Source organism: Equus przewalskii, chromosome 30 (genome assembly GCF_037783145.1).
Source record: "Equus przewalskii isolate Varuska chromosome 30, EquPr2, whole genome shotgun sequence".
NCBI lineage: Eukaryota > Metazoa > Chordata > Mammalia > Perissodactyla > Equidae > Equus > Equus przewalskii.
In genome coordinates, this window is record NC_091860.1 from 19,847,629 (window position 1) to 19,872,410 (window position 24,782).

A 24,782-nucleotide genomic window follows, 5' to 3' on the forward strand; every position below is an offset into this window, starting at 1 on the left:
GGATCCATCTTTCTCCACCAACAGTGGTACTCTGGCTAAGACCCAAGCTGAGCAATCTTCTCCTAAGTGCCCCATATATTGCCTTGAGCTTGTTAGGAAAACTGTGACTTCAGATCCCAGAGTTAAGAACTTGGTACTTTTCATTAGTGTAGTGGCTATAATTTTTGGTCTGCAACTTTGGATATAAAAAACATCACATTAATTTACTTCTCTAAACCCAATTAAATCTGACTACGTCCTCACTCACCAAGGTAGCAGGGATTCACTCATTCTTTCCTCTCCCCCAGCTCACATTGCCCCTCAAGACAGGAGAAGGGTCTCTTGTCATCAGTGCAACATAGTTATCACTGAGATGCTCCGTGTCCAAGAACTTGAGGTCCATTTTAAAGCAAAGACCATCCCTTCTGGTCAAACCCCAAGATCCTTTACTGTGCCTAAGACACACCTCTTAGAATTGAAAACCCCATCCAGCGTCCACATGGTACCCCATCAGATGGCCCACGCCCTCTGGAGACACTATGTGGACAGATTATGGGTCTCTCAAATTCTTTCCTTCTTCTTGGGGTGTTACCACCTTCTCCATCCCTGTCTCCATCCTCCATTTCCAAGCCTCAGAGCGCCTCTCCCTGCTTTCAGAGTTCAGCTCTTTTCAAACAAAGCTCCTCAACCCTGTGAGAGAGGCAAGGGGAGCCCCAGGGCTCGAGGTCTCAAAATCCTGCTGGCCCTCTGGAAGGACAAAGGGAAAACTTATCTCCTTCTTTCTGAATCTTCTCTAGCAAAACACAAAGGGGAACATCCAGAAACGACCCTGCCATGTTTCTTTTTTCCATTAGAGCTTCAAAAAGTATTAAGCTCCAGCTGAAAATGGAAACGCTCTATCTTCTTTCCTCACAACTGCATCTTAGGGCTGGCCGATGGACCAACGCTTTGCAAACGTCCTTTGATTCTTTACACCTTTGCAAGTAACTGCCTGAATTCTCGGTGGTGGAATTGGCCGCGCTTCAGGAAACAGACCATTACAGAATTCTGACTGCTAAGCTTGTCATCTCTCAAACCCAGGGATCATCACTGGTGAAACAGAGAATATATTTCCTTCATATTTTCATTAACTTCCAGATAATTTGTTTGAATTTTCTCTCATTCATCAAGTTTTACTATGGCCTATTTCTCTCAGTACTGAAATTCTTCAAATAAAGCTTTTCTTCCCTATATTTTTATCCATTCTCAGTCTGGGCCCCAAACACAAAAGGCTTAGGGGTAAAGAGATCCTGTGTCAGGTACTAGCCCAGGTAGTGGGAAAATACTGAGAATAAATCATATATATGCTGATTCATTTAATCCTCAGAATAACCCTATGAGATAGGCAGTGTTATTATTCCCATTTCATAGATGAGAAAACCAAGGTACAGAGAGGTTAAGAAACTTGCCCAAGGTTATACAGCTAGCAGGTGGCTGAGGCAAGAGTCAAGCCCAGGCATTCTGACATCAGTCTGTGCCTGTAACAGGCAGCTGTGAATTGTGGGTAAGTGTTAAGGAGGAAATAAACAAGATAATGATAAAAGGAACACCTAGGGGAGCCCACTCCCCCCCCCCCCCCCCGCCCCCGCCCCAGCTGACCAGAGAAGGTTATCTAGGAGGCAGTGTTTGAGCTAAAACCTAAAGGATGACAAGGAGCCAGCTATGCAAAGGGTGGGGCTGGGAGGTGGCTGAGCATTCCAGGCAGGAGGAACAAGAAATGCCAGAGCCAAGAGACGGAAAGAGTCGTTCAAGGGCAGAAAGGTGGCCTGTGTGGCAAAGCATAGTGAGGGACGGGGAGATTAACGTGTGATAAAGATGGAGAGGATGCTCCAGGAGCAATGAGAAGCCATGGACAGTCTTTAAGCAATGCAGTGACATGATCTGTTTCTACAGTCACTGGCTGCTGGGTGGCAAGCGGATGAGTGAGACCCTGGAATATAGGGGACCTGGAAGAGGGTTAGGTGGCTGGAGGGTAGAGGGTGACAGGGACCTTGGTGGGCTCGGTTGGCAAAAGATAAGGCTGGATGGCTAAAGAGGGCCAGGTGCTCAGGACATTCTGCCATCTGAAGAAGTGTGGACTTTATTCCTAAGAGCCAGGAAGCCTGAACGGGTTTAAACAGGAAGTCCCATGGTCACATCTGAGTTTTAGGAAAATCACTCCAGCTGGTGTGGAGAATGCATTTGAGACACAAGACTGGTGTCCCATTAGGAGGCTGCTGGAGAAATCTCGATAAAAGGCGATGTGACTGAAAGAGGATGGGGGCAGGGGAAGCTCATCAATGAAGAGTTAACCCGCACCAGGCACTGTCGGAACAAGTTGGCCAAGGGGCTGCTCTCAAGGAACTTTCCAGAACTCTTTATGAGGACAGGCTTGGCGATAATTTGAATGCGAGGAATGAAAGAAAGGAAGGGGTTGAAAGACCCCTTCATCTCTGTTTCTGGCTTATGAGAGGAGGAGGGATGCTGTTCAGTAAGATGGGGAACCTGGAAGAGGATTTGCCTGTGGGACAAGTTCAGTTTAGGACAAATTGAGAATTCCAGTGGCCAAAGGGAAAAAGCAGCAGGTGGAAGTAGATGGAATCCAATGACTTCTCTAAGAGGGGGAACTAAATGATGGAAGAGAAATAAGAAGTCTGCACCTTTCGTCACTCCCCCCCTGCCAGGTGTCACAGTCAAAACAAATCAGCACTGGAAACAGCCTGCTTCCAAAGGAATGATATTCCCGCTGAGGGCCGCAGAACAATTGCATCATGAAAGAACGGGGCTTTGCATTAGAATGATCCGCAAGGACTCTGAAAGTACAGAAGCATCCTATTCAGACTCCACTTCCCGTTACTCAGACTCAGAGAATCAAGTCAAGTCCCCCAGCCCCCATATGTGATTGCCACAGCTTAAAATAAGACAGGTGTTCATTATCACAGCTGTTCACCTTTTTCTCCAACACTCATTGTACAGGGAGTTTCCCTTCCATTCACTAGGAGACCTCTTGAACTGTCAAAATTTTTCCCCAGAGATCCTTAACAAAGATTACACGACCTGGGTCTGGAAAGATGGATTGGAAAATAAGATGTGCAAGATCTCTTTTTATTACTAAGTTTGTAAGTTTTCACTCCAGCCAGTGCCCTGGAAATAATGGTGCCAGATCCACCAGCGTCTCCTTCCACTGTGGTGAGAAGACAACCAGTCTCTCCCTTCAAGAGTGGGTGGATGGATGGGTGGATGGATGGGTGGATGGGTGGGTGGATGGACGCGTGGAGGATGGGTGGGATGGATGGATGGATGGATGAATGGATGGGAGGGTGGATGGATGGATGGGTGGGAGGGTGGATGGATGGATGGATGGATGGGTGGGTGGATGAATAGGTGGATATTGGGATTCCAGCGATGAGTGAGTTCTAGAGAAAGATTTTACCTCTGAGACAGGCAGCTTTTCCGCCCTCGCTAGGCGGGTGCTCCTGTCTGCTTCTCCCTTTTATTTTATCCACCGTGTTTTGACAATTCGTGAAAAAAATGTGTCTGGGGCAAATTGAGCTCCTGAAGCAATAAACATTTAGACATACAATGTGAATTGAGTTATTGTTCTTGCTAGCGATATTCTCCGAGTTTGTTTCTCTTTTTTGGAAAGAGAACGTGTCAGCCCGATTTTCTCCCCCCGGTCTCTTGAAATGGAAGTCTCCTTTTCCCAGTAATTGTTGCGAATCCTTGACAATAGCCTCATGACTAGGTCATCTCGCAGGAACTCCCATTTCCAAAGAGTTGAGGGGAGATTAAAATTCAAGAAAATTGGATTCGATCGGGAAATACGAGCTGCCCCTTCAGCCAAGTTCAGCCAAGGTAGCCTCCTGCTCGGGCTCCCAGGGTAGGCGCGGGCTGCCCGCGGTGCATCTGGGCGGGTTTTGTTGCGGGGGAGGGGGGCCCTCCGTTTCAGAATCCCTGCTCTCCCTCCCGCACGTCTGTGGCTCCGCACAGCCTCTCCCGGCGGGCGGCACCTAACTTTGTCCTCCCCGCGGGGGCAGCGGGAGGGTCCCCGGCGGTGCAGGGGCCGCGGCCGGGCTGAGCGCGCGCGGCGGGGGCGCTCCTCGTTGGCGGGCGCGGCGGCGGCGGCGCGCTCGGCCGCCGGGACTGGCCGGAGCCTGCCGATCGCCGGCCTCCCGCGCCCGCCTGCCCTCGGCTGCCGCGCCGGCCGAGCGCGCTCGCTGTGCGCCGGGGCCGGGGAGGCGGGCGGGGGCCCGCAGCATGCGGCGGCCCGGGCGCGGGCGAGGGGCGGGCGGGCGGCGGTGCGCCCTGGCGCGCGGCCAGGCTGGGCGCGAGCGGGCGATGGGCTGACGGCGGCCCCGCGGGGCGGCGGCGGCGGCGGGGGCGGGGGCGCGGCGGGCCGGCGGGGCGGCTGCGGGCGCCGCGGAGGAGGCGGAGGCGCCGGGCGCGGATGCCGCCTGGTAGGCCACGGGCCTGCGCAGCCGGGGCGCATGGGCCGCTCGTGTCGGTGAATCCGCCAGCTGCGAAGCTGAAGTTCCAGGGCTCCCCGGGCCGCGCCGCGAATGAAAGGTAATGTGTCTTTGTTTCCCAGCCGCGATGGCAGGGAGGCGATGGATGAAGCGGCCTTTCTGGGTCCATTTTTAAATGCTGGCTGCTCAAAGGGACATGACACTTCTCTACTGAGGGCGTAGAGTGTTTCAGGGCGCGGATGTGACATTTTTGCGGTGCACACCCCACGTGCGGCACACACTGTGCTCCCTTCTGCGGACCCCCCCGCCCCCCTTTTTGGCACCTCCACCTCATACTCTGAATTTACCCAGGGAGAAACGGAAGGGCATTGCTGTAGGCAGACCTGGGTAGGATTTTTTTTAAACACCGTTTTTATGGAAGTGACAGGGGAGGCCTGGCCTTTGGGTGCAGGAGGGAGCGTTTCCGACAAGGGTGGCAAGAGGCAGGCAGCTGATCGCCGGCTGCCCGGGTCTGCTGAAATGGACTGATCTTTTACGTTCCAAATGGCTGCAGCAAGTTTGATGCAGAAAGAAAGGGGGAGGAGGAGAACAGGAGGAAACCCCCGTTCGTACGTGGTCCTTTAAAAATGACCAGATGCGGTGCCTCTGTCTTGCAGGCGGCTGCCCAGACGTTGGTCCATATTGCCTTTAGAAGAGATTCACCAGCGCTGTACTTTGAAAGCTGTGTGAGCTACCCGTGTGTAATCAGGAACTCGGTGCCTTTCTCCAGTACCTTGTTAGCGGAGTAACTGCTCGGTAGATCTAAGCAAATTCGGCGAAATTTCCAAGGGATGGCTGTTCTAATAATAGCTGGTGGTGGTTTCTTAATAGACACGCTTATTCTGAATGATGCTGCCATGCCAGCCTCCCGGAAGCTCAGCTTGCTGAGAAAGGCGATCCAATGCCCGCACAGGACTCCCTGACCCCACCATGAATGGATGAGCCTCATTCTCCCCTATGAATGGAACATCCCAGTACTGGCTGCTCCTGCGGTTGTGGCTTCTTTCAGTTTGAATCCTCAAAGCTGCTGAGGAAAGGGATTGTCAAAACACTAAGACAGGCGCCTTTCTAAATGTGAGCTGTTCAGCGATGGCAGCCCATTCAATTTTGGTGTAGCCTCACGGGTATGTGTAGACACCTGGTCAGGTTGACTTGATCTGTATTTACCTGATTGAGTTTTGAACAGCTTCTCATACCGCCCTTCCACCGTAGCATCTTTAAGTCTCGTCCTTTTCCAAGAGCATGGCTGTAAGTGTGGGACAGCGCCAGAGGGAGACTTCTGACTTCAACCGGGGAAGCCACTGCTGACACCTCCCCGCCCCCCCCCCCAAATTACCTTGAGTTGCATGGAAAAATCTATCCCGTACACTACTTAATAGAACTTAAGTTATGTGTGCATCTTTAAAATTTGCAACAAAGTGGTTTTGGGGGGAGGGGCGGTGTGGGAGGACACATTTTATTGTTTTGTTCCTGGTCTTTAAATTGCTTCAAGTTCATTGATAGCATTTGGCCTCCTTTCTTTGGAGCCTGACTTGGACATGGCCAGAAGACCAAACCTGCAGATCAGCAGAAATCTGATTTTCATTCTCAAAGTGTCGCTTGTCTCTTGCAACCTAGAGTGTCAGGGGATGCGGCACTTGTGTTGGCTGAGGGATCCATTCTGCTGTCGATGAAATCTGGGTTTATTTAAGGCACCACGGGAATGAGGGCCCTGCGGCAAATAGGTTTGAATCCATTTGGTCCTGAGAGGTTAAATGGCTACAGTTAATTTAATTGGAAGCAATATTTGGACATGCTTTGCAATCAACGCTATATTGTCCCGCCAGTGAATAGACTCTTTCCTCCAGATAACTTGGAATGAAATAACATGTGATGTGCAAAGTTGTGTGGGTATAAGTAACCTTTTAGGAAGAAAAGACATTAAGCTCTTCTTCTTGTATAAAAGGGGAACAGTGTTAGTAGAAATGAGGATCAGAAAACCCCTCCACCCTCTTTTGTTCTGACCAAGTGAGATCTGCTCCTGCTGTTACTATATTTTTGGCACTCGTCTTCAACTAATTTTATTAATAAGACTTGTTATTTATGGTGTAGGGCCTCTTTGTAATTTGTAACATTGTTGCCAAGGCCCGTGATAGCCTGGCAGGTGGCTAGTGCCATTAGCATTATCTTGTCATTGGGGAAACTGAGACCCCTTGAGGTTCAGTGGGTCGCTGATTTCATAACCCGTGAGAGCTGCGTCCCAGGTGTGTACCGTGCTCAAGATTATCGTCACAGCGAAGTTGCAGTCTGAGGGCAAAGGAAAAGCCAAGAGTGAGTTCTTGCTGGGGTTCTGGAACTTGGAAGAAGGCTCTGTAGAATAGTGGGTACGCCAGAGTTGTGGGGGAAAGGACTGGAGTCAGCCTGGATGAGTTGAAGAAAAAAGTGTGATCGGTTTGTGTTGGGAAGGGCAGCAATGAGATGAAAGTTCAGGACACATCCTATTGAGGGGACCTGTCGGGTTACCTCTGTTAGTTAAGTGTGGGGTGGAGTGAGACATCCTCTGGAGAAGGTCATTACTGACTTTTCTGCATAAATATACCGCTTGTGCTCACATTATTGATGCTGGGGCGTATGTGTGTGTAAGTAAAATGCTTACAGTTCTAGTGACATGCCATATACCCATCTGTTCTAAGAGTTGAATTTATCCTGACACATTGAATGACTGACAATAGGATGGGGCGCTTTCAAATCTAAAGCTTCGCTCTTAGATATTTTTGCGTATATTTTGCATATGTAAATATTTCTTATTTGTAAACAAAAAAGAAATAGACATGATAACAGTTAAATAGCTTGTAAGTTACTTTCAGCCACTCTCCACAGTATCAGAATGTATAAGTCTGGATTCACCCATGACTTTAATTCATAGCTTTTATTTTTGGGATATCACCTGATGTGTCAATAAAATTTGTGGCAGAAATTCTCTACTTAGGTTTATTTGAAAGAAGAGAAGGGATAATTCCATCAATTGTGTAGGACACATAGGTACTTGAACTTTTCCTACAGTAAGAAAAAGCAGAGACTTCAAGAATCTGGGAAAAGTGGCCACTCAAAATGGAATCTGTTGGGCAGGGGTGAGATTTGAGCATTTTACCTTGCGGTGTTCCTTCCAGCTTTAATTAGACTGAAGTACCTTGGTAGCGTTTTCCGTTTTTGTTTTTGTTCTTCTCAGGACATGTAATCTCAAGAGCTGGTACAGTAGCTCTTGGAACTCTGGGTTTCATGGCCGCCATGGTACACCAGGCCCTGCTGGTTTCACTACTCTCTTCTGCAAGAAGTTTTCCAAATCAGCATAAATCCAGCTTCTCAAAAATTCTCTCCACGGCAGGCAGTTCCCTTTGTTTCTCTAAATGCATCAGCTGCCAGCCTTTCCTCTGTCCCATGGGATCAGCATGTCTTTCTCTTATAAGGAATAATTTAGACACACCTTTACGTTGGAGGCAGCCGCTTCCGCTACTAGTAGCATCTTCCTAAAAATATCTATCATTGTACGTCTTTTACTTTCTCAGAAGATGATCAGAGCTGTTGATCTGTTTGGTGAATTGCATTAATGCTTATTTTGGGTGTTAATGAGTGTGTGTCTGTGTGTGTGTGTGTGTGTATATTTGTGTGTTCAATTCTTAATTGTATGAGTAGAAGTAAGATGTTTTCCCCTCAAAGAGAAATACTTTTCTCTTTGAAGATGGAAATTACTGCTAAGAATAAAGGCTGCGATTGCTGGAAGGAATATGAGGGATCTGGTTCAGTTCAGTAGCCTTCTTATCACCAAATAATCAAGAAAAAAACGAGCTGGTAGCCTCCGTTGGAACTGAATGAGTAAGCGCTCTGCAGACATTCAAGCATAGCCAACTCTAATTGAGAGATGTAGCGTGTCGGATCCAGCTTGTTTGGAAGCCAGCTCTCTACCATGGTGGTTTCTCTTATTTTGTTCTTCAAGTTGGAGCTCTAGCCATTCCATAATGCAATACAAGAAGACACGAGTTGTCCATGATGAAGAACATGATTACATGCGCACCGTTCACCCTAAACTCTTGACTACATTCCCGTGTGCCTTCTTCCTCTTCTCTTAATTAGCAGTTATTGGCCAATCCATGGTTACTGCATACTTGCTGTTCTCTTAATGCTCCCTGCATTCACGCTCTGCTCATCATGGGCACCCAACAGATCCTATTTGAGTAAGTCAGTCACTGAGTGACTATCCTACCACGTTCCAACATTGGTAGATTTAGGTGTCTTTGCAAACCAGTGGTCTAAAGTAAAATGTAACTTGCTAGGTCCTCCTGGGTCCATGTTTTTCTTAGTTCCTACTGTGGTGCGGCCCCTGTTCTGCACTTAGCAATATCTTGCCAACCTTAAGGCCGAAAGTCTTGGTGCTAATGCAAAATGCTAAACCTTTGAACGGTAATTTTCGCTTCAAATTAGCCAAAAGCTAGCCCCGAAACTTGAGGCTATAACCCCACAATTTCCGTCAGAATTAGCCTGTTCTTCTGGTGATGCAGCTTCTTTGCAGGATTTTGCCTTTCTTTGTCCTTGCTGAGTGAGGAATGCATGAAAAAATGGCGTGTAATGGGGAGTTAGATGGATAATGCATGACAGCGAATGGAAAGAATAATCGGAGAGTTGCCAGGCAGTGCCATTCATAACTATAAAGTGCACAATTATGCTCTCACCACATGCCTGTGAAGAAGTATATAGATGTGACAAACCCAAACTAGGAAGCCAGATAGTGTGGAACCATCTGGAGCTGGGCTACGCACCTACAAGCTGAGCCCAGGAGTGCAGTGCTGGCTTCCCCATTTCTCTGCTCCCACTGGCTCCCCACAATAAATATCCGATATTTGTTTCTCTGTTGCTTAGAGAGGGAGCAAAAAAGAAGGGAGGGTGGGGAGGACACGAGCCATCAGTTTGGAGCTGAGCACAATGGAGGGCAGTGTTCTGCCTTCTCAATCCTCTTTTATTGGGATGGCTGAGTGTTTCGTAACAGAGTAACTACAGGGTGACCAGGAGCACAGATGTAGCCTGCAGGTCCTGGCAGGAGAGCAGAGACCTCGAATACAGCAAAGGAGCAGGAGCAGAGGTCACACTGAATGTTTGGTGCAGTCTTTGACCCAGGTACACACGAGACTTGGGGATTAAGTGAAACATTTCAGATAGATGGAGTTTTAGGAATGCAAGGGGGTATATAGATTGTTTCCACCAGTGAGGAGATGCTTCCACATATCCAGGGACCCCACCGGAGTCTCTGTTGCAGCACCAAGACTAGAGTCTGTACTGCCTGACAAGGACTTATATGATGCAATGTGGTATGGCAGAGAGGAAAAGGGGCCGTGGCATCATCTGGCCCAGGGCTTGATTTCTGGCTCTGCCACTTACTAGCTATGAGGCCTTGGGTTCTGAATTACTGAATCTCGCCTAGCCTCCATTTGTTTATTTGTAAGAAAAGTTACATTTGCAGGAGCAAATGAGATCATATCTGTGAAACACCTAACACAAAATATATGGGAGACTCTGTTAGAAGTAGAAATTATCTTTGTGTCTCTTGTCCTCATTTGGCTTACTTATGTCCCTGGACGGCCAGCAATGCCAACTGTTGGGGTTCAGAACACATTGGGTGTAAGAAGGCCACAGGCTGTGGAAGGGGAGATGTGACGGAAAGAAATGGCACCTCCTTATCTACAATCCTGAAATGAGTTTCGTAGAGAGAAAGTGGCATACGGGGCGTGATTGTTGGCTCTGATATTTTATAAATGTCACCTGGCCTTCCAGAAGGGCTTCTGCGTCACCCTAGCTATCCTCACCTTATTCAGGAAGGAGAAGGCTTATTAAGAATGGCGGGCATCCTGCTGCATCCGGCGGTCTCCGATGAGTCCTGGAACCTTAGTGTGGTTAGGGGAGGGGAGGAGGTAAAGACATATGATTTTGCCTTTGCGCTAATGGATTCTATCACCCTACCTTTCTGAAATTCTTCAGTTTTCGAAAATGATCAGAAAGCTCTTTAGGGCTTTTATCTTGAAAAAAATTCTAGATGAGAAACAAGAATTACCAAGGTTATGTCAATCAAGGGTAAAACAATGTTTTTCTTAACAAAGGCAAAAATCCAATCACTGTATAAAATTCCTTGGTTACTTCCCATTCATTGCTGTTAATTAGGGAGATCTTCAACCCCTACTTCCTTATTTGTATTTCACCCAAGTAATTAATGCAGCGAATTAATAGCAGAAATAAGCCTAGAATCTTGGGGGAGTTTTTTTCCATTGCACCCACCTCCTGACCACTCTGAAAATTCTGGGAGCGTTTACCTTGTAGCATGGAAAATCAACATACCAATTTGCATAATATTCATAAAAATTATTTAAGCACTTAATAACCTTCTAGGTGTTAAATAAAATAAATCAGAATGAGAGATGGTCTGTCTTCTGGAGGCAGATTAAACAGGCACACACAGGCAGCAGAATAAAAGCATTAAACAAATGTAAAACCAGGAAAAGTATTTATAGAACATTATAGCCACATCTAGGACAGGGTATATTTTAAGGGAACCCTCAGGGACAGTTTATGGGCATCGTTTGCCTCCATAGGGTGGAGTGTCTGTCATTTTATGGAGAAATTATAAGCTGCTGTTTGTTTGTGGTTCCTTCTTTATTGTGGAAAATACGGTTTCTGTAAGCCCACCACAATTTAGTTTGTCTGCCATCCTGCTTCCTAAGGTTGGAACTTAGTCGACAAAGATTTTGTGCTATTTAGATCCAGAGAGCTATAACTTCCAGCTTGGAAAGATACTCCAAATACTCAGAGAATAATATCCCCAAACACGGTCCTTTGTTTCTTATGTAGCTGGATTCTTCTTTTCTTCTTGTCAGTAGAACTGATCACACTCCTAGGGGACCGACAAAACCCAACTGAAAAATTCCATCAACTGTAAGTTTTATCCTGTGGCTTTTGGTTTTATATTGGAAATAGGAAAAAGTCATTATGCAAGCATCCCTGCTGCTTGTTTGTGTGTAGGAAAGATGAGAGCAAGGAAGCTCACGTTCCTGCAGTTTTCCCTGTGGACTAGAAGGTGAGGATGCGAATAGTGCACAGCGTTTGCTGCATCCCTTCTCATCACACACCCCCTGCAAGAGGTCGCCTGGTAGCCTGGCTTTGAAATGGCTGATTCTTTGTTTGGCTACTCCTCAATTTTCCCTAGGTACGATTCCCCAAAGGAACCCCCCTCGGGTGATGTTCCAGAGTCAGCAAAGGCTTGGCTGGCTGAGTGTCCCGTCGTTATTACTGGTTCCACCGTGGTTTTCTGACTACTCCTGTTCCTCTTCCTCCCACAGCTTAAAGATCATCGTCCTGTGATAAATGACTCACCTCGTCTGCCTCGCTCTTCCTCTTTGCTGCATACTAGATTAAGCTCTTCTAGCCTTTTGCACTAAATTTCTCCAACACCTTGTTCCTTTGTTTCCTTCGCAAATTCTTTTGGAGTGAGGTCCCCACTCATCGCCAAGGGCTTCCTCTTTTTCTCTGAGTTATTATCAGATCATCACAGCTTATCCTTTTCCACTTTCCTCTCTCTCTCTCTCATACATCCGCACACACACATCACCTCTCCAGCCTCTCTGCCCGCCTCCCACCTTTGTTTCTGTAGACCACGTCCTTAATGTGGAATAAAAGGCCCATCACAACCTGGCAGCTTCTTGTTTCTTAAACTTCTTCTCTTACATGAACCTTCACGCACTGTCTTCGTCCGCTCAGGCTGCTGTAACAGAAGACCGCAGGCTGGGTGGCTTATAAACAGTAGGTATTTATTTCTCACCGTTCTGGGGGCTGTAAGTCCAAGATCAAGGTGCTGGCAGATTCAGTGTCTGGTGAGGGCCGGCTTCCTAGTTCATAGACTGGCGCCTTCTCGCCGTGTCCACACATGGCGAAGGGACAAGGGAGCTCTCTGGGGTCTCTTTTTATAAGGGCACTGATCCCGTTCATGAGAGCTCCATCCCGTGACCTAAATCTGTTCCCAAAGACCCCACCTCCAGACACCGTCACCCGGGGGCTAGAATTTAGTGTGTGGATTTCGGGGGGACACAAACATTCAGTCTGTTGTACACACACACACATACCACACACGCTTGCCTTTCCGCAATCACCTTTGACCTTTTCTGGACGTCAGCCTCTTGCAAATGCTCATCCTTCAGCCTGAGAGGCCCCTTCGCCCTTCTCTGCTGGGAGACCCCTGCTCATTCTTTAATTCCGGCCTCCAGTGTTGCCTTCTCCTGTTCCTCCACGCAGGCCGAGTCTTCCTCCTTTATTCTCCCAAAGCATCCTCCCCAGATCGCGGTTCCAGTTTGCTCTCGTACAATGGAATGACCTGTTTACATTTGTGTCCCATTGAGGCTTTCTAAGGGAAAAGTCCTGTCTTATTTATCCTTAATTCTGTAGCACTTAATATTATGCCTGGCATCTGACAGGTGCTCAAAAAGATAAATGCATAATTCTTTGTCGCATATTGTGGTGTCCCATGTCTTTACTTGTTTGCGTATAGCTAGAATTATTTTTTCCTGCTTACACCTGGTGTCCTTGACTGTCTGTCAGCTCTTCTCTCTCTGCTTTTCAGCTCGCACTTCTCTGTTGCGTGTCTGTGTCGAAGGGAAAGAGGTTAAGAATGGTGCAACACAGCCATGGTCCTTTGTATGAGGGTTAGCCTTGCAAACCCCAGCTGGCAGAATGGCAGAAAGGACCTGAGCACCCCAATTCATTCACTTATTCCTTCATTCATTCAGTCAGTCAATCAGTCATTCAACACACACTTATTGGTATGCCTCTTATGTCCCAGGAATGTGTCAGTGAACAAAACCAACAAAAATTCTTGCCCTCTCGGAGCTTGCATTCTAAGAGGAAGAGCCAGACAATAAACATAATAAATAGGTAAGTTATATACAGTCATGCACTGCATAACGACATTTCAGTCAACGACAGACCACATACATGTGGGGTCCCCTAAGATTAGTACCACAGAGCCTAGCTGTGTAGTAGGCTATCCCATCTGGGTTTGTGTAAGTGCACTCGGTGATGTTCACACAATGACGAAATTGCCTAATATTCGATGCACTTCTCAGAACGGATCCCCATCGTTAAGAGACTGTGATGTGCTGAAGGTGTAACTGCTATAAAAACAAATACAGCAGAGGATGGGAAGTATGGCAAGGTTGCTATTTTAAATATAGGAGTCGGAGGGGATATTGTGAGAGGTGATATCTGAGCAAAGCTTTGAAGGATGGGAAGTGGTGAGCCATGTGGGTGTCTGAGGGAGAACATTCCAGGCAGAGGGAAGAGCTCATCAAAGGCCCTGAGGCACAAGAGTGATGTGTAGGGAACAGCAAGGATTTGAGTGTGGAAGAGCAGACCTAGTGAGGTGGGCACAGAGGTGGGAGACACGGGGAGCCATGAAGTCTTCTGCCCTAGGGGGATGGGGCCTTTGGAGAGTGTGGAGCCATGGAGCGCCCTGCTCCTACTTGGGCTGCACTGGGATGGTTAGGTGCTGTGTGGGGACCAGACTGCAAGGCGAGCAGAGGTAACAGCAGGGGCACCAGTAGGGTGGCCATTGTTAGAATCAGGCAAGTGATGAAGTGATGATGATGAAAAGTGTTCAGGGTCTGGATATTTTAAGAGAGAATCAACAAGATTTTCTGCCGAGTTGGATGTGAGATGAAGAGAGGAGTCCAGAACTTGGGGCCTAAAGAACAGAACATGGTGATGGAAAGCCGGAGTTGGCATTACCAGAGAGGAGGAAGCTGTGGGTGGAGGGGAGTTTGGGGGGAGAAGATAGGTCAGGAATTCTGTGTGGGACACGCTCAGTTTGAGATGTTGGGTGGATTTCCAAGTGGAGATGTTGAGTGGACCGTTTTATATATAGTCACATACAAGCCTGGGAGAGGCCCGGCTGGATCTGCGATGTGGGCCTCAGCTGCATAGATGATATTTAAAGACCCCACGCTTCTTTTCTGAAGATGACAACATCTGAGAAAAGTCGTAAGCACCGAACTTCAAATAAAAGGTATAGAGGATACAAAAAATGAAGTAATTCTTCAAAGTATGAAGACCTGTTGAGAAGTGCTGCTACACAATTGAACTTTCCATGTCGTCCTGATGGTCTGTCTCTTTTCTGAATACCTCTAACTCTCATATTTTAAATGGATTCATTGACATATCACTGACATAAAATAAACGGCACATATTTAAAGTGGACTATTTAATAAGTTTTAACCTGTGTCGACACCTGTGAATCCACCCCCACAATCAAGAATTGTAACTCCATCCTTTCCATCAGTCAGACTTGCTGGGACTTTTGTGCTTAAATGTCCGTGCTAGACACTATGAAGATGTAAAATGTAGTCGTTATCCCTGCCTCGTGTATTTGCTCTGGTTTAAAATTCTCGCTTTCCCTACTCAGTTCTCTAATCATAAGCTCATTTCCAGGTCTTTTCTGAAATGTGGGCTGAAAATACACTCAAGTTTGGTTACCCAAGGGTTTCGAATGACATGTACAAACCGTGTGACCCCAATAATACTGGCTCAGTGAGGAGAGAGGAGAATCAGGAACCCTGCCATCTTTAATCAGTTCCGATACAGGCAAAAACACATCGCTTGTTCCTTCTTTGGTGGAAACAGCCGAAATAGTAGGTTCAGTTTTAGTCTGTTTTTCTATGTGTAGTCAACACAATAATTACCTCCTGCCGAAAGCATGGAGAAATGGTGCCTGTGTCCAATTAGAATTTCTGATTTGACTAACAGATACAACATAACATCTTTATTTCTGTAACTGCTCACGAATAATATGCATCCTGGATATTTTTAGATCTCCCTTTTGCCATGGTTTTAAAACAGTGCGTTATTTGTTGTGACAGCATCTCCACTGAGAGGTTAGTGGACCATGGGGTGAAAAGGAGGGGAGCCCCCCTTTGGTTGGAATCCTCTCCCCCTTCCACTTCCCTTTCATTCCCAGCCCGATGCACCACCCCCATTTTTAAATGGTTTTGGGAATAAGTGGATCAGCTCTGGAGCTTGCCCTGTCATGGCACTGCGGCAGCAACATCAGGAGCCCCAGGAGTAGATCTCCAGGAGACGTCGGGGTGGTTCACAGGGCAGCCGGCCAGTGTTGAAACCTCCAACAAGATGAATGGAAGCAGGGAGCTGCCAGCGCAGCCCTTGCAAGTGCAAGAGGTCCCTGCCAGCGACGCTCCAGCAGAATCCTTTCCAGAGAACTCGGTTATGTAAACATCCAGGCGGCAGCCTCCAGCCCAGATTGACTGCCCTGTACAGATGTCAGAGGTAGCTGTAAGAACTTCCCTTACTGTAAGCGCTGTAGGTTCCCGAGCTCTCCTTGCAACCTTGTGCTGGGGCGTTGGGGTGGGGAGGGCCCAGGGCTTGCTGCTGCCTCCTGGAACTGGGACCACCTGCAGGACTGGCGGCTTTCCAGATGGAGGGCATCCACGTCCCTCCCATCTCCTCTGCTGTGATGCCACTGGAAACTGGATCTGATCGAAGCATGAATCTTAAGAGGGTTGGCTGTTGGGCTGGAGTTCGTCCTTCCAAAACTGGAGGATATGGCATCTGAGCACCTTGGCCCCTGGACTCAGGCACATAGGACATGAGTGGCTGCGTCATATCCCGTGCGGGTTCTGTGAAAGCGGGTGACACGTGAGCCATATACCCCTTTCTTAGGTGGCTGTTCTCTCACTGTGGTTTAAGAGCCGCCAAAGACCCAAGGATGGAATTCCAATAGCTCTCGATGGTGTACAACACTATTTTCTGGCCCACACATCCCCGGGGATAATGAAGAGTAGGACTATAGTAATACGCAAGAGGATTGTTTCTGGGAAGGAAAACTCATTTCTAACCATTCTTATCTATGTGGCAAGATGCTCCAGCTACCATTGATGGCAGATTGGTGTCAGTTCTGCTCATTCAACATGTGGTCATGTGGATAATAGAAACTGCAAAGGATGCATGTGTTCCAAAGCCTGGGTTTTGGGGTCTGTTTCTAAAGAATAAACAAATTAAAACATATCTTACTGAATGCAAATTAAGTTGAATAGGACGTATATTTCACAATTGCCCTTGAAATGATAGATAAGGATATATTTTATTTAAATGTATATTTATTAATTCACCTACAAATATTGATAGAGTGCCTATTATGACAGTCACTTTATTCTATTTCAATTACACATATATATCATTTTAATGTCAATAAAATATTTATGATAAAAATGTGATAACTTCCTATATGAGACCCATAGTTGCAAATAGTGCTGTGTCTCATCCCGCTGATCAAAACATAAGCAAAAATTTAAAAATTTAAATTTAAAATGACAGATTGAATTAGGTATTGGAGCAAAATAGGCAAATTCATGTTACCAAGAAAATGTCGTTGAGGTTCTTGGTTATCAAATTCATGAATACTTTACCAAACCAGCAACAGACACGTGGTAACACAGCATTACATTTTAAACAGAGGACATTTGATTGCACATTTACACAAAGGAAATTGGTAGGAAGAAAAAATAGAAAAATGTGTCTGTGCGGCCAGTTTGTATATCAATTTTTTAAAGTCTGCTAAAGCGGTAAGTGGATGTTGTGAATTTGTTTCATCAAAGACATGTAACAGGAAGCATTATAAGTAAATACAGGAGTTACTAGAATGAACGTATTTGCATTGAGTTCTTGTCTGTAGGCGTGCATGTACATCCCTGGCTTATTCCTGAGGGTCTGTCTGTCCCACCTTCCCCCAGAGTTTGGGCAGCCTTTCTACAGCCGCCCTGCCTCGTGAGCTTCTGGCCCCTCCTCATGACTCGCCGTGATGAGGGGGCCACCCATTTGGTTTTGAATATTGACGCTTATTTGAAAGTTCTCCCTTCTGTTGAATTCAGATGTGTCTTCTGGAATTGCCACTCACTGATTCTGTTTCTGCCCACCAACTAGAGATTCTTCTCCCTTCTCATTAAATTATCCAATGTAAACGTCAAATTAGCATTAAATCATCAAATTAGTAGTTCCCCACATCCAGGCATGCCCAGGACAGTCCAGTTCATACCCGTTATCTCTGTGGACTCAATCATAGCCTCCTGTTTCACTCCTGAGGGTCTGGGCATGGACAGTAGGTGATAGGGTCACCAGACCACTGGAGCCTTTGCTGTTTAGGCTAAGTGTGCAGTTTTTCCATCAGTCCTGAGAAAAGATGGTTTCCAGATCTTTCCCCAGTCTGACTACTCTTGTTTGGCCTCACTCCAGTTTCTTTCATTTCCTACATAAAATATGGAGTTGAACACAGGTTTCCAGAGATGGTTTAACCAGAGTAGAGTGTAGGAGGCCTCTTAATTCCATTATTCAGGATGTTGTGCTTCTAGTACATGAACTAAGAATAGGACCCCAAACTAGAAACAATAGGATCCCAAGTTTTATGTTTTGAAGTTACCATCTAAACCTTTTTTGTCAACTGTAAATTTGATAAACACTGTCTCTGTTTGGTTACAGATCATTGCAGGTACTACAGATATTGAGAAAGACAGCTTATGTTTAGTATCTCTTTACAGTTTTCCAAATGTTTGTATATCTTCTTAGGCCCTGAGACTCAACACCTGCCATTACAACCCTCTTTCCAAACTCCTCTTGTGGCTGCATCAGTTAGGATTAATTGATTTGAAAACAGTGTTCAGCGGCTACTGTTTCATCAGTCACTTAGCCATCCTCAGAGCACTGGGTATATGGTTGTTGCTCCTTGTTGTCGTAAATAAGGTTCTCCAGCTGTGTTTCTTGCTGCTTCTCGCCTACCCACCACTGTGCTCCAGCTCTCCTGCATGGCTGATGTTTCTAGAACATGCCGTGTTCTCTCTCATTCCAGACCTTCATATACCAGGTTGCCTCTGGTGGTGTCCTGTTTTTCAGATATCACTTCCTCACCTGAGCATTGACCAGTCTCCTGATGTGGGTTAGGGTCTTCCCCAACCTCCACCCCATAGCGTTTTATACCCACCCCATTGTCACATGGGTTACACTGTAATCACCCATTAACTTGGGTATTTCCTCTACTGGACATTGAAAATCAAGTTCATTGTTTATCTAATAAGATGCCTGGCATATGATAAATGCACTGTCAACGCTTGCTGGATGAACGCACACTATGGTGGCCATTATTCCATGTAATCTTTTCACCCCATTCCTCTTATTTCATTAGGATAGATTACCAGATCACCCTCTAGATTACTAGGGAAACATAGATCTCTTCTCAGGAAGAGAAATTACTGAGTCAAAGAATATGAACTTTTCAGCCTTTTGCATTTTTGTTTTGTTTGTTTCCCATAGGGTATTTGTGTCTTCTAATTAATTTGTAATTATCTACTAATTAAATAATTTCATCTTTAACATATTAACCCCTCCTTATAGTTATCATCCTCCCCCCAAGTTTGCACTTGCTTTTTCTTTTTGCTTATGCTGCTTTGTAGGGTAGAATTTACTTTTTTTTAAGCGTTATTTTTAATGTAGACAAATCTGTACATTTTTCCCTTTGGGCTCATCCATTGCTTTTATACTTAGCAAGGCCTAAGAAATAGTTACTGATCTATTTTTTTTCTTTTTTGAGGAAGATTAGCCCTGAGCTAACATCTGCCGCCAATCCTCCTCTTTTTGCTGAGGAAGACTGGCCCTGAGCTAACATCCGTGCCCATCTTCCTCTACTTTATACGTGGGACATCTGCCACAGCATGGCTTGACAAGCGGTGCCATGTCCGCCCCCGGGATCCGAACTGGCGAACCCTGGGCCGCCAAAGCGGAATGTGCAAACTTAACTGATGTGCCACTGGGCTGGCCACTGATACACTTTTTAATATTTAAGTTTATGAACCACCTAGAATTTATTTTGGGGAAAGAGGTGTGGTGGGTTTGTCTTCTTTCATGAGTTAGCCCCGCCATTTCCCTTGGTTGAGGAAATCGAGACAAAACAGGAGGTGAGGAGTTCCGAGGTTCATCTTTTAACAAAAATCCATTGGCGCCAAACAATGAAAACATTCCTTTCCTTGCTCTTCTTGCCTGGAACGCACCTTTAAAGGCTCTTTCGTTGTCCTTAGACTTTCCTTGGTTTAGATCTCGGGCTTTGGTTTTCCACCCGTGTCCTTGTAAGTTTGAGATACTTCCTCATCGGTGCATAACCTGTATAATGCACACTGCCCCTGACACGCTGGGTGTGTTACACTGGCCTCTAGTCTCCTCTGAGAGTTCTCCGTGCAGATACTTTGTGCTCTTTGGGTGTCTCAATCTCCACTTTCTCATTCCATTTTATTTTTATTATGTTATCAAACTTTTACTTTTAAAGTCTCCATCTCACATAAATAATATTCATTGAGACCCATATAGTCAACTTTCTCTTTTTTCTGGACTTTTAAAAACTGTTTTCCTTGAGTCTGGGGTCCCCATCTGACTCCCCATCAGTCTTCCTCTTCTACTATAAAAATTCCAAGTACAGTCATTAAACCAAAAGGAAGGGTAGATATTCACTTTTTCCTTTGTAAAATGCATCTTTGATCAACCCAGAAAACTCTGTCACTAAGATATTGAAGCCAAAGCTCCACGTGACAGAGACCAGGTGTTATTTTCTTTTATCTTTCTCACTTCAAGGAGAACGGTGGGATGTTGGCTGGGTGTTGAGGTTCTCGCTACTTCTTTGTGAGTTTTGTTTCTTCGGGGTTTATACCTCGCTCAGCCGCCTTTGAAGGATGTCTGCATGGACACCGCTGCTGTGAACAGCGTGTGTGTAAGAATGACACCGTGCACCTGCCGAGAGGAACAGGCACGAGAGGCCTTCATCTCCTCTGTTCACACTGCGGACTGTGATCTGGTGGTTCTTGTTGTCCCCGCCAATGCTGTCCCACATGTCATACACTGACCTTCCTAATCCGCCTTGCTTAGGCCAAGGGCGGTGTTCCTTACATCAGCTCTTTGTTGCTGATTGCTGGCTAGCACAGGATGACCCTGGGAGCCGCTGCTGCTGGGGACAAGGACTGGGCCTCCAGGTGTCCTGTCTGCATGAAGCACCCCCTCTGCATAGGACCAGGGCCCTGTGGGGGTCTGCTCTGTGAAGGCCTGGTGCTTGCTCAGCACAAGGAACAGCCACGCCGCTGTATCCTGTCCAGACCGGCTTTCTCACCCGCTCTCACAGTAGCAGAAAATCCACTGTGAGTGGACACAAAGCTGGGGGAGCTGCCAGCTGGGGTGGGGCAGTCCCCCAGGGCAAGGAGAAGGTGCGTGCGCCTGCAAAGCTGAGTCTGGAGGAATGAGCACAGGTGAGTGTCCGTCTTTCCCTCAGGCCAGTGACTTCTAAGAAGCGGGACCACGGTTCTTTCGGTCACTGCTGTGTCTCCAGCACCTGGCTCTGTGCGTGGCCTCGAGTAGGCGTGCAGGGATGGTTCTTGAGTACCAGCATGAAGCACAGGTGTTGCAGGCAGAGGAGGCAGCCTGGGCCAGGCCCTTAGGCAAGGGAGAGGGTGGCCCTCAGAGGACCAGAAGTGAGAAGTCCAGGGGCTGAGTCTCGGGACCAAGGGGACTGGTGGAGGGAGAGTGTTGGAGAAAACCGGATCTGGTGAGGTGACCCGGGTCTCAGAGGGCTTGTTATCCGACCTTCAGATGTTCCTCCTTCACAGATGGTAGCAAGAGTGGGTGTGTGATGCAGGAGAGGTTTTCCTGCCACATCAGGCATCTCCTCCTCGGGCCTGTGTTCCCCGAGGCTGTCCGTCCAGATCTGCTCTGATTCCACTCTCTGCAGGGTCCCACCTTCTGTCTCCAGTCTTCCCCTGTTCAGATGGCCCAGGACTCTGCTTCTGATTGAAATTGCCAATTCCCTTTCCCTTATAAGGAGTAGACTCTATTCCCTTCCCGGACCCCTGTCCGAACAATACTAATAACAGTAATACAATCCAGCGTCAAGTAGGATTCGGTCTCTATGTATCTTCAGAGACACCAGTTCTTCCGTTTGCAGAACCAAAGATGCCTGGGATCCCAGGCCTGGGTAGAAAGCGAAAGCTTGCAGATGTGTGGTGAATAAGTGTTAGTAAGTGTATTAATAATACACTGGAAATGGAGGTAGAGAAAATCCTGTCTGCGGAAGATACTCTAGCAGGGCCGAACCCAGGTGTGACAGTCAAGTCACTGTTCGTTGGGCATCCAGCTACTTAGAATGTAATGCAGAGAGTGAGGTGTAATGCTGCCACCTTCCAGGGGCGTGGACGCCTCGACTGCACTTAGCTGAAGTGAGCTTGCTGCTCTGCGCTCACCGCGGTGGTGCCGGTGGTGCAGAAGATAACTCCAGGGCCTGTGCATTTGGCTCTTGTCTCCATTTCCTCCCCTATCATCTGGCCAGAGGGCTGGCTCTCAGACAGGGGAGAGCGATTGTCTGTCCTCCGCTGGCCCGGGGTTGAAATGCACCAACTGGACCTTGACCTTCCGTGTCTGAGATGCACCTGTCCGACCTTAGTATCAATAGCTTGTCCTCAAACTGTAGTGTCTTGTTGGGAGGTGAAAAGAATACCCTTCTTGGCTTTGGGTCGGGGTTCCTCTTTGCTGGGATCACAGGAGACTGTCAGTGGAGCTTCCGGGCTGGCCTCACCTCCTAGCTGTCTGGGTCCATTCCTCGTCTTCTAAACTTTAGGCCCAGAGACTGATGGTCAGTGTTTTTGACCCTCTGTCCTGCTGTGGCATCTGGAGAGGTTTGCAATGGATTATCCCATAGGACCTGTGGCTGGATTGCACACAGCAGGGGTCTTCAGGGCAGCAGAGTTGGAGACTAAAATGGCACCCCAGACGCAGCTGCCCTACGCTATCCTTGAGCCCTGAGTGCACCCAAGACACCACGACATCTCTTCCTGCATCACCAGAGAAAACCCAATTTCCTTTTGCTGAAGACAGACAGAGATCTGAGCAGCAGCACTAAAATATGTTTTCTAAAGGTCCTCTGCTAGCCCCACTTATGACCTCACAAATGCAAAATTGCAGAGGGCTGAGCTTTGAAGAATGCAAGGCTGTTTCAGTTTTTGTATTACATTGCCTTGCCATGTGAATTTGTTTCTAATAGGGGCCACTCGCTTAATCACTTGCATCTGAGTTTTCTAAGTTACAAATGTGTTCAGCAGCCAAGAGCCTCAAGGACACGCCTGTGTGTCCTTCTTTTAAATCCGGGAGACTCATGGTAAAGACAGAGGTGAATTTGCCAGAGGTCATGGAGTGAGTAAGGACAAGGCCATTCTCTTGGAATCAGACTTTGGTGTCTAGACCTTGTATCTCCTTTCCTTCTATTGTCATCTGATTTTAATATGATGTCACTTAAAGACAAAAAGGAAAGCTTGAGATAAATCAGAGAAAGGGAAAAATTATAGTAAAAGTGGACAGTATACCTCTAAACTTTGGGCAGAGACCCCTCATGCTCTGTTCTTATAATATAATATTACATTATAATGACTGTTATTATATCTGACATTTCCATGGCAGTGAATGGATGCATATTTTTAACAAATTTTAATTTGCCTGAAGTCCTTTCTATCTGCCTATTCACTGTGGGGTTGAGTTTCTTGGGGCCGTTCTGACTATGGCACGTTCCATCATCTCCTGAGTGTGACAGTTTTCTGATTATTGAGATTTGGGGATCTTGCAACTTTAGGATACCTAGATGAGTTGTTGAACCTTCATTTGTCGGAAGAGGAAACTGCAATGGAGAGAGTGATGTGACACGTAGAGGTGACCCAGGGAGCAGAAGCTCCAACAATGAGTTGCACTGGGAAGTTGTACTCATGTCTCTGGCATTTCCTTCTGAGCCACGAAATCACCCGGGTCAAAGGGCAGATTGTGAGGTGCTGCTGTAATATATCCGGCAGCCTTTGGATGTTTCGAGAAGACATGCTGTAAGACTTAGGTCTCCATATTTGGGCCTGGCTTGGATCTTTTTGAAACTAGAATTTTCTATTTGAGGATAAAATTTTAAAGGATGGGATTTCAGGTTGTTTGGAGCAATCTTGATAATTTTCCTAAAGAAAACATGTCTTGGAAATGTTAATTCTTTGCTTTGTACAATTCTAGTGAAGCTTTAATATTTCTGATTTATTGTCTCATAAATTTATCGTCTCCAAAATGATTATGGATCACAACTTCGTAACCTACTGTGCACAGAGGCGTAAACAAGTAGCCATGTGGTAACTAGGTTAAAAAATGTTTTTGCAGCCTGTGAACGTTACTTTAAGAGCTCTCCTCCCCATGGCCAACCCCACCCTCACCCCAGCCCTCGTGTCTTAGTGATAACAGTTTCAGTATAAATTAGCCTCAGGCAATATAATGGTAACATGTGTTAACTGAATATTTTTTAGTTTTCATTTTTATAAACCACGTTTTTCTAAGTTCAGGGTCTGTCACCCTATAGTCATTAGCACAACTGCATTATTTTCCATGAAAATATTATAAACAGTGAAACTAGGTTTATTTCTTCAGAGTGCCTCCTCCACATGTATATAGCATAGTATATAAAATATTTGGCAAGGGGCAAGAAAAAGGGGAGCGAGATCTTCCAACAGGTAGCTCAGAGAGAGAGGGAGAGTTGATAGATAGAGAAAAAGGTGGTGATGAGAAGCCTATTGAAATAGGGTTTGCTTAGTTTTTTTTTTTTTAAAGATTTTTTATTTATTTTTTTCCTTTTTCTCCCCAAAGCCCCCCGGTACATAGTTGTATATTCTTCGTTGTGGGTCCTTCTAGTTGTGGCATGTGGACGCTGCCTCAGCATGGTTTGATGAGCAGTGCCATGTCCGCGCCCAGGATTCAAACCAACGAAACACTGGGCCGCCTGCAGCGGAGCGCGCGAGCTTAACCACTCGGCCACGGGGCCAGCCCCAGGGTTTGCTTAGTTTTGAACTGAAGAGAAGATATTCTTAATAAAGCATATTTTCACGTGCTGAACTCAGCCCCCTGTGCCTCTCCATGTTAAGCACCCCAAAATCGCCGTAGTTATTGTTTGGTTTTTAGTAATGCCCTGAAGAGGGGACTCCCCTGCCACATTTGGACAGTCATCCCTTCCACCGTCAGGAATATATCAGGCTCTTATAGTTGAATACCCTCAAAGCTCGATCTTATAGTTCCTCCCTTTCAGATTCTGTGCTCCCCGAACCACTTCTGGTCACAACGGGCTTCCCATAAGTTCCGCCTGCAGGGTGAGAATGTGTCAGACCTCAGTCTTCA

General features: G+C 46.6%; 1 protein-coding gene across 27 annotated transcripts in view; it reads left to right on the forward strand.

Annotated features, from left to right (window-relative positions):
- Positions 1-24,782, forward strand: part of FRMD4A (FERM domain containing 4A) — a 586,106-nt gene that overhangs the window by 370,585 nt on the left and 190,739 nt on the right. The window contains exons 1-2 of one of the 27 annotated variants that reach the window (XM_070601154.1): positions 4,399-4,563; positions 5,120-5,231. The exons of 23 other annotated variants lie outside the window; for them this stretch is intronic. The gene's annotated coding sequence lies outside the window, so the exon portion shown is untranslated. Of the gene's footprint in view, positions 1-3,702; positions 3,853-4,390; positions 4,564-5,119; positions 5,232-24,782 lie in introns of those variants that run through there. 3 more of the 27 variants (XM_070601155.1, XM_070601158.1, XM_070601152.1) reach the window with 3 other exon arrangements.